Source organism: Bos grunniens, chromosome 8 (genome assembly GCF_055505025.1).
Source record: "Bos grunniens cultivar Pamir isolate PY7600 chromosome 8, Bosgru_T2T1.0, whole genome shotgun sequence".
NCBI classification, from domain to species: domain Eukaryota; kingdom Metazoa; phylum Chordata; class Mammalia; order Artiodactyla; family Bovidae; genus Bos; species Bos grunniens.
The window spans coordinates 8,139,539-8,152,693 of NC_141172.1; the positions used below are offsets into that span (position 1 = coordinate 8,139,539).

The window sequence follows — 13,155 nt, forward strand, 5'->3', positions numbered from 1 at the left end:
TACATTTAAATAAAAGTGAAATAAATTGCAAATATATAGCAGAAAGGGTTAATGAGCTCATTCCATAAAGAATTAATATACAAGTCAAGCAGAAAACATGAATACACAACAGAAAAATGGGTAAAGGAACAAATACCAAAAGATGAAATATGAATGATTAATAAACATGTAAGGCTAGTCTCATTAGTAATCAGAGAAGTTTAAACATAGCAAAACTAAAACAGTGCTTTTTCCCCTCCAGATAAGCAAAATGGAGGTTTTTCACTGACTAAGAAGATACAGCACACACAGAAGGCAGGCTGCAGTCGCAGTGCCAGTGGATGCTCAAGGCCAGTGATGTGGGTAAACTCAGCTGTTTGGAAGAAGTTGGTAATATTATTTTTAGGACAACAGGTAAGAACAAGGCTGTCTGTGTCAGTACTGTTTAACAGGGCAAAGCTGGGAAGACTTTAAATGTCTCCTACGGTAATAATTGTTAAATATGATTATGGTATAGACACTTGAAGAAAAAGGAAGGAGCCGTTTAAAAAAATCATGTTTTCAAAGAGCACTAAATGACACTGCAAAATGTCAGTGAAGAAAAGCAGGTTACAAAACCAGGTATGACTTATTCTAATCATTTTCAAAGTACACATAGATAGAAATACTAAATGTAAATGTACCAAAATATTTTTGGTTATTTATGGTTATTTATGAATGTAAATATTATTTTCTTCTTTACAATAGTTTACAATCTGTTACTATTAATTTTCTAATAAAAAATTACCTAAGATAAAAATGAAACATGTAAAATATCATGTAGGAAACGAGTTGCCAGTCCAGGTTTGATACACGATGCTGGATGCTTGGGGCTGGTGCACTGGGACGACCCAGAGGGATGGTATGGAGAGGGAGGAGGGAGGAGGGTTCGGGATGGGGAACACTTGTATACCTGTGGCGGATTCATTTTGATATTTGGCAAAACTAATACAATTATGTAAAGTTTAAAAATAAAAAAAAATAATAAAATAAACTGGGTTATGTAGTATTACAAAACCTAACTCTGATTTTTTTTTTAAGCTGCATTTCAAAATACTTTTCTTTCATTTACCATCCCTGTATCTGTTTACAAACTGGCAACATAAACAGTTATGAAGTAAGGACCTGAGCTAGACACAGCTGTCAACACACATGTTCAACTGCAGGGGACTAGGTAACTAGGTAATTCTCTAGGTAATTCAGAGAAGGCAATGGCACCCCACTCCAGTACTCTCGTCTGGCAAATCCCATGGACGGAGGAGCCTGGTGGGCTGCAGTCCATGGGGTCACTGAGAGTCGGACACGACTGAGCAACTTCACTTTCACTTTTCCCTTTCATGCACTGCAGAAGGAAATGGCAACCCACTCCAGTGTTCTTGCCTGGAGAATCCCAGGGACGGGGGAGCCTGGTGGGCTGCCGTTTATGGGGTCACACAGAGTCGGACACGACTGAAGCGGCTTAGCAGCAGCAGCAGCAGCGTGTAAAAAATTATGGTATATTCTTATACAACCTTCTTCTGTTTAGAAGATATGCAGATACATACATAACAGAAAAATGGCTGAAAAGAAACACACCAAAATATTAATGATTATCTGTGGTGTTGAGGGCATTTCAATTTTCTTCTTTACATTTTCCTGCCTTTCCCCATTTTTTATGTAGTGAGTATGTACTAATTTTGTAATCAAAAAAGCATTATTTGAAAATAAAGTTTGCTCTCCCAAAGCATGAGCAAAATAGAACTGCACAAAATTATTTTTAAATAGATGTCTTAGTTTATCTTAATGTTTTTTGGCAACAAACATTCACAATTTAAACATTTGTTACGTAAACACACTAAAGTATGACAAAAGATGTTCTACACTAATGTATGTTTTAAGAATAAGGGTTCACTTTTTATTCTATAGACTTAAATAATGGCTCCCTCTAAATCAGACTTTGGGGAGGTTCACATGACTTACCAAGTAAAAGCTAAAATATAAATGAGTCCTATTACAGAAGCTAAGTTTTTGAGGCTCTGCGGCATCTTAAAGTTTTAGAATAGAAAAGCCTGTGAAAAGGGAAGACTTTAAGTAGAAAAATTAGTACTGACCTATAAAGGATTCATATATGAAAGGCTGACTTTTGGAATCTTAATTCATAAATGCAATGAAATCCCATAACACAGTTCATTACACATGGATTTAGATATACCACAGAGTATATTCTTACAAAGAATCAAAGAATTTTAAGCTGGAAGGAGATATTACCAAGTCAGCCTCTTCATTTTGCAGATGAAGACATGGACTTGACAAATGAAGAGCCAGAAAGGAGACTTGACTTGTTCAAGGTCACACAGCCCAGAACTCAAGTTTCCTCACTCAGTTCTTTGGCTCAAAGGGCCCACAGGAATGGTGGTCATTATTTAGCTATGATATAGTATTGTTTCAGATTTCCTTTAAGATGCCAAATCTCCGTAGCAATGAATCACCTAAACCAAACTCCTATAAGTTTCACAAGAGCTCCCAGAAGAAAAAATGTGACAGCATTAGTGAGAACCCCTTGACAGCCCCAGGACTGCAGCTACACCTACGGGCTTTTTCCTCCTGGGAAAGGAAATGTAATTGCTCTGGAGACCATAATAACCATAATAACACCGAGCTACCTTTTTAACTGGGGCAGGAGAATTTAATAAACTTTGGGACTTCTCCTTTGAAACACAACATCCATACACATTTAAAGGATATATCTAGCAGTTAATTGTGGCTCAGCTGGTAAAGAATTTGCCTACAATGCGGGAGACCTGGGTTTGATCCCAGGGTTGGGGAGATCCCCTTAAGAAGGGAAAGGCTACCAAATCCAGTATTCTGGCCTGGAGAATTCCATGGACTGTTTAGTCCATGAGGTCACAAAGAGTCAGATAGGAGTGAGCCACTTTCACTTCACTTCACCCTATTGTAGAAGAAAGTGGTACCTCTTCAGACACTGGCACCAAAAAAAGCTTCCAAATCCTCACAATGGCTTTTCTTCACTAATATAAAAAAGAAAATTCCATATATGACAAAATTATAGATACCATGGATGAAACATGCCCTGAGATAAAATTTTCATCACCCAAGATCCTTCCCTGCAAAGGTTCTATGTTTAAATGTTATATTTACTTGCAGCATGCTAAATGCCACTAGAACTTACTTGCTATTTTATTAACAGATTTCAAGGTTAACAGTGAATTCAGGAATTGAGTGTTTAATACATTTTATCCTGTCATTTGGTGTGAGTTTCTATGTGACAATGTAGAACAAGTTTGCCTTCTAATATGTATTACCTTTTAGTCATTAGTCCTATGAAGACTGAAAAAGAAGAATGTAGGCAATTTTCTGGATTTGTCAGGCAAAAACAGTAAAACTGACAAATTCTAACCATCTTAAAGAAAAACAACTGAGAAATGGTACTTCTCTTAAGACATGTCTCTCGATTGCATACCACTGAATTCATTAAATGTTTGCTCACTCTACATTTTATTTTAATAAGAAAAAGAACATGCATAAGAGGGCAGTGTTTGGTTTTGCTGTCCTATGGATTTCCTAATTTCCTAATGAAACTATCAAATGCCAGTGATAATTAGGTGAACTTCACGCTAGCGGAAACACCATGTTACCTGGGAGAGTGAACCGCATCTACCACATCTCAGTCAAGGCCTGGTCAAGGCCCCTTGCTGCCTCTGCTTCCCCTCTGGCTGAGAGCAGCTGTATCTTCCTATTCTGTCAGCCTTTGTTAGTAGGAATTAGCAAAGATTTGCAAGGTGATCTGGAGGGTTCCCTGGTGGCCCAGAATCCGCCTGCAATGCAGGAGACCCAAGTCTGATCCCTGGGTCGGGAAGATCCCCTGGAGAAGGGAATGGCTACCCACTCCAGTATTCTTATCTGGAAAATCCCATGTGCAGAGGAGCCTAGTGGGCTACAGTGCACAGGTTTGCAGAGTCAGACTGAGCAACTAACACACACAAGGTGATCTGGAATTGTCAAGTTTCTTACACTTGGTGTACAAGTAACCCTGAGGCAGAGAGCCTATTTTTAAATATAAAGCACTGAATTATAAATTCACCCTTTACCAATCTGACACTACTGACCAACAATTTACTATAATATGAAGATCAATAGAACAAGATTGATAAAATCAATCCACTGATTCCTGCATGTTTTTTCTTATGATCAATACTACGCTTCTACAAAATGACCACCTCTTGCTAAAAGGATATGGTCTGTATCTAAAATGAGAATCTGTCCTCTCGGGGGAATCTCAACAAATAGCAAACCAAACATGGACAACAGCTTAGATTCTTTAGAGAATCAGAGGTTCACTGGTTGGGATTATTCTGATACCTCTCTGAAGAGGGAGAAACAATACCTTGTATTTAAAGGTACTTGCTACTTTCTCTTAAACCTACTTTTTTATTTCCTGTGTTATGGGTTTGCTGCTGTTTTTAGTTTGGCCAATCAAACTACCCAGGATATACATAAATGACTGCTTAATTGCCTTTAAAAAGTCAAATTAATTCTGATAACACTTGACCAAAAACATGCTATTTACAGCATTACTGTCAGAACTGAAAGGTTATCTTACTAATTGTACACAATAAATTTCTTCACAGTGATATCAGAGCAAATCTGGCATACAGTCGTGTTCCAGGGAAGGTATTTTGATGACAAATTAATGTTTCTATCCCCAGAAGGATGGGAACTATAGGACAGTCTCAAAATGGTTAGAACTATAGGTTTGTCTCAGGCTTTAAGTGGACAATGTGACAAAGTAGGAACCAATAAAACAGAATATGTGGATGAGGCACCATTATGATCGAGATTTCTATGATATGCAGCTTTTCAAAAAGACCACTTTTGTATGCTATCACTGAAATTACAAGGTCCATACATGGTTATTCAACCAAAAGGCAACTAAAACAGAAGCAGAATATTTACCCACAGGTTCATATTACACTACTTTGAGATCTTCAAACACCAAACACACACGACAAACTTGGTCTGTGCTGTCAATGTCTATTCTATCAACAATGATTTCCATATCTGTATTGCTAATCACTGTATCCTAACCAGTGTCTATCATAAGGAGCGGTATGAAAACGAAGCAGGTCAAATGCTAACAGAGTTTTGCCAAGAGAACGCACTGGTCATAGCAAACACCCTCTTCCAACAACACAAGAGATGACTACACATGGACCTCACCAGATGGTCAATACTGAAATCAGACTGACTATATTCTTTGCAGCCAAAGATGGAGAAGCTCTAAACAGTCAGCAAAAACAGGACTGAGGCTGACTGTGGCTCAGATCATGAACTCCTTATTGCCAAATTCAGACTTAAATTGAAGAAATTAGGGAAAACACTAGACCATTCAGGTATGACCTAAATCAAATCCCTTAGGATTATACAGTGGAAGTGACAAATAGATTCAAGGGATTAGATCTGATAGAGTGCCTGAAGAACTATGGATGGAGGTTCATGACACTGTATAGGAGGCAGTGATCAAGACCATCCCTAAGAAAAAGAAATGAAAAAATGCAAAATGATTGTCTGAGGAGGCCTTACAAATAGCTGAGAAAAGAGAAGCTAAAGGGAAAGGAGAAAAGTAAAGATATACTCATTTGAAAGCAGAGTTCCAAAGAATAGCAAGGAGAGATAAGCCTTCCTCAGTGATTAATGCAAAGAGAGAGAGGAAAACAATAGAATGGGAAAGACTAGAGATCTCTTCACGAAAATCAGAGATACCAAAGGAACACCTCATGCAAAGATGAGCACAATAAAGGACAGAGATGGTATGGACCTAACAGAAGCAGATAATATTAAGAAGAGGTGGCAAGAATACACAGAAGAACTGTACAAAAAAAGAGATTCATGACTCATTTAACCACGATGGTGTGCTCACTCACCTAGAGCCAGACATCCTGGAATGTGAAGTCAAGTGGGCCTTAGGAAGCATCACTACAAACAAAGCTAGTGGAAGTGATGGAATTCCAGTTGAGCTCTTTCAAGTCCTCAAAGATGATGCTGTGAAAGTGCTGCACTCAACAGGCCAGCAAATCTGGAAAACTCAGCAGTGGCCACAGGACTGGAAAAGGTCAGTTTTCATTCCAATCCCAAAAAAAGGCAATGCCAAAGAATGTTCAAACTACTGCACAACTGCACTCATCTCACACGCTAGGAAAGTAATGCTCAAAATTCTCCAAGCCAGGATTCAACAGTACGAGAACCGTGAACTTCCAGATGTACAAGCTGGATTTAGAAAAGGCAGAGGAACCGGAGATCAAATTGCCAACATCTGCTGGATCATGGAAAAAGCAAGAGAGTTCCAGAAAAACATCTATTTCTGCTTTATTGACTATGCCAAAGCCTTTGCCTGTGTGGATCACAACAACTATGGAAAATTCTTCAAGAGATAGGAATACCAGACCACCTAACCTGCCTCCTGAGAAATCTGTATGCTGGTCAAAAAGCAAGTTAGAACTGGAACTAGAACAACAGACTGGTTCCAAATCCGGAAAGGAGTACGTCAAGGCTGTATATTGTCACCCTGCTTATTTAACTTATATGCAGAGTACATCATGAGAAACGCTGGGCTGGAAGAAGCACAAGGTGGAATCCAGATTGCCAGGAGAAATATCAATAACCTCAGATATGCAGATGACACCACCCTTATGGCAGAAAGTGAAGAGGAACTAAAAAGCCTCTTGATGAAAGTGAAAGAGGAGAGTGAAAATGTTGGCTTAAAACTCAACATTCTGAAAACTAAGATCATGGCATCTGGTCCTATCACTTCATGGCAAATAGATGGGGAAACAATGGAAACAGTGACGGACTTGATTTCTTTGAACTCCAAAGTCACTGCAGATGGTGACTGCAGGCATGAATATTAAAGATGCTTGCTCCCTGGAAGAAAAGCTATGACCAACCTAGACAGCATATTAAAAATCAGAGACACTACTTTGCCAACAAACGTTGATCTAGTCAAAGCTATGAATTTTCCAGTAGTCATGTATGGATGCGAGAGTTGCACTATAAAAAGAAAGCTGAGCACCGAAGAGTTGATGCTTTTGAACTGTGGTGTTGGAGAAGACTCTTGAGAGTCCCTTGGACTGCAAGGAGATCCAACCAGTCAATCCTAAAGGAAATCAGTCCTGAATATTCATTGGAAGGACTGATGTTGAAGCTGAAACTCCAATACTTTGGCCACCTGATGCGAAGAACTGACTCATTGGAAAAGACCCCGATGCCGGGAAAGATCGAAGCCAGGAGAAGGGGACGACAGAGGATGAGGTGGTTGGATGGCATCACCAATCTGATGGATGTGAGTTTGAGTAGGCTCTGGGAGTTGGTGAGGGACAGGGAAGCTTGGTATTCTGCAGTCCATGGGGTGGCAAAGAGTTGAATAAGACTGAGCGACTGAACTGAACTGATGAAAAGAAAGAAAGTTGCTCAGTCGTGTCCAACTTTTTGCGACCCCGTGGACTGTAGCCTACCAGGCTCTTCCGTCCATGGGATTTTCCAGGCAAGAATACTGGAGTGGGTTGCGATTTCCTTTTCCAGGGGATCTTCCCAACCCAGAGATTGAATCCGGGCCTCCCGCATTTAGGCAGACGCTTTACCATCTGAGCCACAAGGGAAGTTGAAGCTGAACCTCAATAAATGTTGAGTTTATAAAAGAAAAAGCTCACTCATTTTCTGTGAATATTTTCTAGTTAGTCCATAAACTGATTTCCATCAGTATTAATATTTATAATATGATGCATATAAATCTGCTTCTGGGATGAATCATACCTTTACTGGGTGATTCATTATATATAACACCATACTTACCCAACTATACCTCATTTCTTTGTAAACTGTGGCCACAGGGCAATATGACGAACACGGAGTCTTTTGTCTGGTTGAGTTGGCTCAGGGACTAGAGAAATGAGGGGTCTGTTGTTTGCACAAAATAAAACTGCTGGCACATATTCCAAATAAGGATTGGGGGAGAATTTTTAATCTGCCTCAAAAAAAAAAAATCATGATAATTTCTCTTCTGGCTATTTCTGGTTGACCAAAGAGGAACCAGGAAGTGTAATTTGCCAATTTTAAAATGCATTTAAGGACAGTTCATCTTCTTACTGGCTATGAGAAATGGATTGGGATAACTTTACTTGTCAATAAGTGGGAAAGTTTTGTTGTTTTTTTCCTCAAATAGTCTAATGGATTGAAATGAGGTCATGTTCAGGCTCTTGCTGTCTTATATAAATGTTAAGAACTTTCTTCTATTTGCAGAGATACGGGAGGTGTAGTTCATTATGTTCTACCCGAGTCATTCCATAAGGAGTATTAAAGAGGTTAAACTCTTTTTAAAATTCATCTTCCAGCATCCATTAATTCCAAAATTTATAATGTATTCTTGCAGCATTTTCTATCCTAGAACAGCAATGACATCAGAAGAGAGGAAAAGGAAGACCAGCTTGCCAGGGGCTGCAGTGAAGGCAAGACAACTCTCAGATTTTACAGGACCCAATTCAAGCCCCACAGAGCTGTTTCTGTTGGGGGAAAATAATACAGTGATCAGGCTAAGGAAAAATGACATTGAGGCATTTAGAAGCAAATTTTCTGCTGTTTCTGAGTTATTTTTAATGGATCACTTTAAATCATCAAATTATTGTTCATTGTTGAATTCAATGCCTTACAATTTAACAAAATCAGAAAATATTGTATTACTCTATACTCTCCCCAAGTCTAATATGTCTGGTGGAGGAGATAGAAACCACCATTTTCTAATATTGTTTCAGTTGTAGAGTCTTCTTAAGTAGTCAGTTCCATCAAGTTCAGGCAACACTTACCAATGTCAGACTTTATGTAGAGCAATATGCTTGCCTCTGAGCCCACTGGTTGTAACCAAACCCTAGGCTGTAGGGGCACATGAACTACATCACTTAAGTACCAAGTAAAATTTACTTAACAGATGATGAAATAATTCATTCTGGTAAAGTTATGGCTCACATTTTTTTCCTAACAATGTACTGCTATAACAGAAGTCAGTAGGAAAATTGGATTTTATAATTTTAAAATAATCTACCTTTATAATACAGATTTTAGCAGGGAAAAACAATGGGTCAAAAAGTTGAAGTGAAAATGGCTGGAATTTCAACATATTTCCTTGTCACATAGAAAAGGGAGTATCACTTTGGCTCCTGTCTTTAAAAAGGAAGGCTGAGAAGATTTTCAAAACAGTTTCAGTTTTTTTTTTCCTTCAGATGTACCATGTAGTAGGATCTTAGTTCCCCGACCAGGGACCAAATCCAGGCCCTCAGCAGTGAAAGGGCAAAATTCCGGAAACAATTTCAACTTTTTGATTCCTAGGATGTTTTACAGATATTAGACATAAAGACCCACCCCCATCCCCACAAATAATTTGAGTCCTTGTCATAAAAGGACTATCGTCAACGCTTTACACGTGAGAGGACAGTGGCACAGACAGCGTAAACAATGGCTTTAGAACAACCATATTTTGGATGGATGCCAATTTGAATGCTTGAGGAAGACAGATGTTGCAATTGTGGCGATACAAGGGTTTTCCAGAGTCTGGCTGCAACCCCAGCCTCATTTCCCGCCTGGCTAACCATATACTCCAGTGACCTAATTTTCCCCGCGTCTGTGCTTTGCACATACCGCTTCCACCGACAAGAACGCTGCTCTTCCTTTTCCCAGCCTTCCGCCCTGTAGGGCCTCACTCAGTCACCTCGTGGGGCCCTTCCGCACACCATTCTCTTCTGTGTCCTGCTGGACTTGGTGCCTGTCTCTTCTGTGAGTATTTTAAAACCAGACTCCTCCACTAGACTGACACTTACTAGAGCAAAATCTTATCTTTAAATATGTTTCAGCACTTGTGCAGTGACTGGCACAGAGGTGATTAATGACTTTGAGTAAAGAAATGCTAAATCGATTTTTATTGGCTGAGGCTTAGGAAAATGGTAACTCTTCAGAAATTCCACTTGAAGAAACCCAGGATTCTGTTTGAAAGTTCTCGTTTTTCTAGTAGGAATGTATTTATTAAATACCTATTATGTGTGTTGTGTACCGTGGGTAGTACTTTACATACACTGCTGTTCAGTATTAAATCACAGCGTTCTTATGTGATAGGTATGACTGTCATTGTCATTTTATAGCAAGGAATTTGTCTAAGGATACATACCTAGTGAGTAAGATAGTTGAGACCAGAATCCCAGTCCTTCTAACTAAAAATTCCATGTTCTTCCATAAATGGCCCAGAACTCCCAAAGCAATCTTGAGGAAAAAGGACAAACAGGAGGCATAACCCTCTCAGACTTCAAACAATTCTACAAAGCCATAGTAATCAAAACAGCATGGTATTTGTACAGAAACAGACATATGGATTAAAAAATAGAACAGAATAGAGAGCCTAGAATTAAACCACACACCTACTATCAATTAATCTTCACAAAAGAGGCATGAATATACAACGGAGAAAAGATAGTCTCTTCTGCAAGTGGTGCTGGGAAAGTTGGATAAGGGTATGTAAATCAATGAAGTTAGAATACACTCTCACACTATATATAAAAACAAACTCCAAATTGATTAAAGACTTAAAATATAAGACATAGCACCATAAAATTCTTAACAAGAGAACATAGGCAGAACATTTTCTGAGATAAATTGTACCAATGTTTTCTTAGATTAGTCTCCCAAGGGAATAGAAATAAAAGCAAAAATAAACAAGACCTAATCAAACTTAAAAGCTTTTCACACAGCAAAGGAAACCATAAACAAAACAAAAAGACAAGCTACGGACTTGTAGAAAATGTTTGCAAATGATGTGACTAACAAAGGCTTAATTTCCAAAATATACAACAGCTCACTAACAAAAACAAAACAACCCAATCAAAAACTGGGCAGAAGACCTAAACAGACATTCCTCCAAAGAAGCGAGAAGGCTAACAAGCACATAAAAAGATGTTCAACATCACTTATTATTAGAGAAATACAAATGAAAACTACAATGAGGCAACACCTCACACCAGTCAGAATGGCCATCTTAAAAAGCCTACAAATAATAAATGCTAGAGGGCGTGTGGAGAAAAGGGAACCCTCCTACACTGTTGGTGGGAATGTCAAACGGTGTAGCCAGTACAGAGAGCAGTATAGAAGTTTTGATCCTGCAATCCTACTCCTGAGCATACATCCAGAGAAAAGTACAATTCAAAAAAAACCATGCACCCCAGTGTTCACTGCAGCACTATTTACAATAGCCAAGCATGGAAACAACCTAAATGTCCATCAACAGGTGAATGGATACAGAAGATATGGGACACAGTACTACTCAGCCAAAAAAATAATGAAATAATGCCATTTGCAGATGGATGGACCTAGAGATTACTAAGTGAAGTAAGTACTTCACATACTAAGTGAGCTAAGTCAGAAAAAGAAAGACAAGCCATATGATATCACTTATATATAGAATCTAAATATGACAAATGAACTTATCAATGTAACAGAAACAGACTCACAGACAGAAAACATACTTACAGTAACCAAAGAGGGAGTTGGGGTAGAGAAGGGATAGATTAGGAGTTTGGGACTAGCAGATGCAAACTAACATATATGGAATGGATAAACAATGGGGTCCCGCTGTGTAACATGTGCATGAATGCTAAACTGCTTCAGTCATGTCTGACTCTTTTTGACCATTATGGACTCCTCTGTCCATGGAATTCTCCGGGCAAAAATACTGGAGTGGGTTGCCATGCCCTTCTCCAGGGGATCTTCCCAACCTGGGGAACTATATTCAGTATCCTGTGATAGACCATAATGGAAAAGAATATGAAAAAAGAATATATGTAAAGGTATAACGGCATCACTGTGCTGTACAATAGAAATTACACAATGCTGTAGATCAATTATACTAAATAACTTACAAAAAAGTCTGTGTTCTTAACCACTATAGCATCAGAAACAAACAGAAAGACAAAAAGTAACCTCAAGTGTACAAACTATTCGACATTTAGGGCAAACCATGACGGAAACAACTTAGCAGCAACAGCAGCAGCATGTACTTAAAATTTTTATTGCTGCTCCCAATCTTTATGTTTATTCCTTTTTCATTATCGTAGTGATGCAATTTTTATTCTATTGCATAACATTATTTCATTCACATTTTTCTTTGAAATTACATAGGTCATATCTGTTACTTTACTGCTATGTTTCATGTAATAACTTAGTGACTTGCCCCAAAGTTGCCATAGTTAAATGTAAAGAAGTTGAAAACAAATTCTCTGAATTTCCTATCCATAGTTGCTATCTTGGTCAGACACACGGCCTCTGATACTAGATATGAAAAAGATACTCTCTTTACCTAGTGCACTCAATTCACCAGCAACATAACAAGATGAAAATGAGGTGCAAATTTCTTTGCTATTGTAAAATACTGAAGGAAGTTTTACTCTTGGGAGATAAAATGAAAAATAGGAGAAGCAAACTTTTTCTAAGCAGTGAGAAATGTTTTTAGTTTTCTCATTTTATAAAGAAGAAGGAAGTAATTTTCTCATTATCTTGACTGATAAAAGGTAGGTGAACAATGATTTCTTTGCATTTTCAGGCCGTAATACCCTTAAGTTATTTCATTACTAGAAACGGAGATACTGAGGGACTGAAATACAAGCTGACGACCAAACAAGGTACTGAGATAAATTATGTGGAGATTTTATATATATATGTGTGTGTGTGTATATAGAGTGTGTGTGTGTGTATGTAAATGAAATTCTAGATAACTGGTCTTCTCATAGAACTTGGTTATCATGGAGATGATTTTGTTCTTTGAAGCTAGTCTATTCATTCATGTAGTTATACAAAGCAATTAGTTTTCAAAGATTTACTTCTAGGGTGAGAAGTATTTTCCTATCGAAAGTCACTGAGCCTTAGTAAGAACAAAGGCTCCACACATAACAAGAAATTATTCAGAATCATACAGCAGTGCAATTTTGAGAATTAAAGGCGGGCAGGCAAGAAGCATACTTAAAAGAAAGTATGAGAAAAAAAATGAAAAAAATAAAATATTCTGGCAAGATAAAGAACAGAAAGTGAGGTATCTTGAGAAAGATATAGAAAGGA

General features: G+C 38.2%; 1 protein-coding gene and 1 long non-coding RNA gene across 49 annotated transcripts in view; one reads left to right on the forward strand and one right to left on the reverse strand.

Annotated features, from left to right (window-relative positions):
• Positions 1–778, forward strand: part of LOC147366628 (uncharacterized) — a 32,217-nt gene extending 31,439 nt beyond the window's left edge. The window contains exon 6 of the long non-coding RNA XR_015169420.1: positions 242–778. This is a non-coding gene — a long non-coding RNA (uncharacterized LOC147366628). The remainder of the gene's footprint in view (positions 1–241) is intronic.
• Positions 1–13,155, reverse strand: part of HMBOX1 (homeobox containing 1) — a 192,296-nt gene that overhangs the window by 23,882 nt on the left and 155,259 nt on the right. The gene's annotated exons all lie outside the window — the stretch shown is intronic.